The sequence below is a fragment of the Crocodylus siamensis genome, chromosome 11, assembly GCF_052110815.1.
Source record: "Crocodylus siamensis isolate JL-2025a chromosome 11, ASM5211081v1, whole genome shotgun sequence".
Lineage (NCBI taxonomy): Eukaryota > Metazoa > Chordata > Crocodylia > Crocodylidae > Crocodylus > Crocodylus siamensis.
Window position 1 is genome coordinate 16,451,352 of NC_143405.1, and position 4,185 is coordinate 16,455,536.

Below are 4,185 nucleotides of genomic sequence, written 5' to 3' on the forward strand. Positions count from 1 at the left end.
AGGAATTTTGACAAAGGCTTTCTACAAATCTAAATAAATACCAAGAAATACCAAGTCATTCTCCTTCACCCGTATTTGTTGACACACAAAGAATACTAGTATACTGGAGGCCTGATTTACCTTTACCAAAGCTGTGATTATATGTATTTATGAAAGTACTTTGTGAGTCTTAGCATTAACATCTATTATTACATTGGTACTTGAGTACTTACAATTAAGAAAACAATACCTTATGAAGACTTGGTAAACAAAAAGAGATTTTCTAGATGCATTATCTTACATAGAAGAATACAATTTTGGCACTCACACAATGCTTAGCAGTGTTTTTCAAAAGCAAGTGCTGAGATTTAGGAAAGACCTGTTTCTGATAGTAGGCAACCTTTGCTGTGTTCTGAGAACAAAGCCTCTTTACAGGGGGCACATCTACATGTGCAAATGCTGCAGGATGAGTTTACTCTAAAGTAAATTTCTTTACAGTAAACCCACCCAGGCAGGCATCTAAACATGCAAGGATTCAGGAACAGTACTTTACTGCTTCTGACAGCAGTCTGCTTCCTCCCCCTCTGGCCCTGCACTGGCCCCCTGCAGCGGCCAGGGGGTGCTCTATGCTTCCCCCAAGTACTAGCCCAGGGGCTGGCAGGAAGCACTTTCCTGGTGTGGGCTGGGAGATTGCTCCCTGCCCCTGGGAACTGCCTGCTGCTAGGGCATGCTGCACCACTGCAGCCTGGGCGCCAACAATGTCCCCCTGCCCTACCTGCAGGGAGCTCTAGGCCCTGGCTCCCCAATCAGGGGCAGGGGGCTTGGAAAAGGTTGCGGGGGAGGGGTAGTTCCTAGCCCCCTGCCCTGATCCACAGGTGGGGCAGCTACCAATGAGCCTTTAGCTGGGCAGGGATTCTCTGCCTACTCCTCCCCTGCAGCTCTTTCCAAGGCGCACCTTGATCGCCTGATGGGGGCATGTGGCTGGGACCTGCCTCTGATTAGGACAGATTCTGGCCAGCACCGCGGCTGTGCGAGGAAGTCTGCACATACAGGCTGGAGGTGGTTGGGGACTGTCCCGTTTTGGGCAATCCCCAGCCAGTTCCAGGCTGCATGTGCAGACTTCCCTGCACAGCTGAGGAACTGTCCTGGTCAAAGGCAGGTCCCAGCCAGCTCCAGGCTGGGCAGGGGACTCTGTACTAAATTACTTCACAGTAACAGCTCATACAGATGCAGCTAGTAGGCATCTGCATGTGTAGACAGCGATGCTTACTGCGCAGTAATCTGCACTAATCTCGAATAATGTGTTTGTGTAGACGTGCCCAGGATGCAGTTATGAAGAGAAATTTAACTAACAAATATTAATGGGAATTATTGTCTCTTACAATTATCCAGGGACCATTTAGGTAAAGATCAATTAAACACGTTGATAAAGAAGCGAGGCAGATTTTCAAAACCTGTTTCTACCGGCAAAAGCTACTGGGCCTTCATGTCACTGCAATGTCATTTAAACTGTAAGCTCTTTGTGGTGGGAGCTATCAGTCATTATGTTTGCACAGAGCCTGGAGATCATGATCAGAGAAGGGGGCTTCTCCCTTTTATAATGCAATGCAAATAATAAAATCATCAGATAAAATCGCCAGAAGTGCCACTGTTCCTTTCAATCATTTCATCAGGACTTAAAGTTGGAAGATGACCCCAGGAACTCGAATACCAGTATGATAAATTGCAGGTGCCAGTACCTGCAGGTGCAAAACAAAGGGTTTGGTTTTTTTGTTCTGAAAAATATACCTCTTTATGGCAAAATATACCACTGCATATTATGTTGATATTTTTGGTGGAGTTGACAGAGTGAAATACTTTGTATCTAATTGTGAAGGTCACTGTGTATTGAGCACTGCCTGAGGACAACTACTGGCCCAGAAAAAGAGTTTTATCACCTTGTTGAAAGCCATCAAGCTCATCAGGGACAATGAATACGAAATACTCATCTGCTACTATGGTCCCTTGGAACAATGATTTTTCTCCACAGGAGGCCAGGAAATGGGTCAGTACAACTGACCGGGAAGGAGGGAGTGGGGGAAGCCCCACAGTGGCAGTGGACTGAGCACCAACTTGCAAACAAAAGTCTGCTCTGGGGAGCTGGTGATGATCACTGCCACCTGGAAGCACTCACCAGAGTGGACAGGCACAAAGGACACTGCTCAGCCTGCAACACAGGACACAACTTAAACCCAAAGAAAGGGGGAGATCACACACACCATCTGTAATTCTCAAGTGTTTTCAAAGCAAAATAACTTATTAAGAAAATCTTTGCTTCCCTGACACGTCCCTTAAGGAATGAAGTTAGAAAAGAGGACAGTCCTAGAGGCAGGTTTTGACATAGCTCAGCAGCACCACCCCATGTCTGAAGAAAAGTCTTCAGTCTGAGAGATTGTTTCCTATAGACCAGTGGTTCTCAAACTCTTTTGTACCAGGACCCATTTGTAAACATTGATGGCCAATCCTGACCTAGTGCCCCTCACTCCCAACCCGCTGCCCCCCCAGGCCCCCAGTGTGTGGGGTAGAAGGTCAGTGTGTGGAGGGCATGGGGGGGTCCCAAGCAGCCCCTTGCAGGCTGGTCTGCAAGGGAAAAGCCACGGTTCCCATGTTTTTCTCTTAAAGGAGAACCCATTTTTAAAGCTTGATGCGATCCTGTCAAAAACCATGAGACAAACTATTTGTCCCTGTGCTTCAAGCAAAAACCATGAGAAACATTTTACAAAAAAAAAAAAAAATAAATAAAGAGATTGGCATGTGAATCATGAGATGCTACTTTTGAAGTGTGTGCGTGCATGTGGGGGGGTTGTGATGGTGTGGGGGGCTATGGGTGTGTGAAGCCTGGGGACATGTGGTCCCCCCACACACCCTGGCAGCATGTGGGGTACTGTGGGTCAGGAGTGAAAGGCAGTAGCAGGGCTCAGGAGACTGCAGCTTGGAGTGAGAGGCAGACACACAGACAGCACTCAGCTAGTATATACATGGAGGGGACAGGCAGATTGAGGCCTCCCATGGTGAGGGAGGGAGTAGGGCTGGGGCACGGGCGAACAGGGCCCTGGGGATGGGGCGGGTCATCCAGAGGCGCGGGGGGGCATGTGGCTCCCCACAGCAGTGCGCAGCCATGGGGGAGGCATGGGGGGAGGGGGCACATGCCCTGTGGGGCAGTGGCAGGCTGCCTGCTGTGGGCTGGGCTCTGTGCCCTGCTGCCTTTGCCCCAGAAGCTCAGCTGCATGCTAGTGTGCTTTCTGCTGGCAGGTGGGCAGGGGCCGCAGGTGGGCAGGGGATGTTGGCTGTGGCATGTGTCCTCTGTCTGCCCAGTGGCAGGAAGCATGCTGGTGTCATGTGACAGCTCCTGGGGCAAAAGCAGCAGGGCACAGAGCCCCAAGCCCACAGCAGGCAGCCTGCCTCCAACCCATGACAGCATGTGTCCCACATGCCTCCCCCAAAGGTGTGTGCAGCTGTAGGAAGTTGGAGTCACACCCCCCGCCCCTGCAAGCCTCTGGATGACCTGCCCCAGCCACAGGGCCCCATTCACCCCAGCCCCTGCTCCACTCCCTCCCTCACCACAGGGGCCTCCACCCGTGCACTCCTGCCCCTGCCCTTTCCTCCCCACAGACTTACCAGCTGGGAAAATCTGGAGATCTGAGAGTTCGATTAGGAGATTGAGAGTTGGAGTTATTTAGACTTCGAAATCTTGAGTCTCGCGACGTTTTCCTGACAGCTGGCATTACTGAATACATGAGGGCAACACTGATTTTCTGTCCAGCTACCAGCAGTACCTCTTCTGCATGTTTGATAGAGCCTCCCTATACACGCACACATACCTTTTCCAGTTTATCCTCCTCAGGCAGATTACTGGGTTGCACAAAACTTCCTTTTAGAGCCCAACACTTCTTATGTCAGGTAGGCAAGTCCTTTGTAACCAGCATATTTACATTTTACCTCCTTGAACACTGGCTTCCACTGCCCTCAGCTTCACCACTAGTAAGCACAAGAGGGGAAGAGGAATAAATCTAGCACATGGCAGCAAAGGCAAATGGGTCATTAGATGCTGATTAATTCTCCAGTATGGGATTTCAGGATTGTCACAATCTTCCCCACCACTCCATTTTGGAGGGGGTTTATTGTTTTCTCTAGCTGCCTCAAGAATCATTTAAAATTACCTCAAAG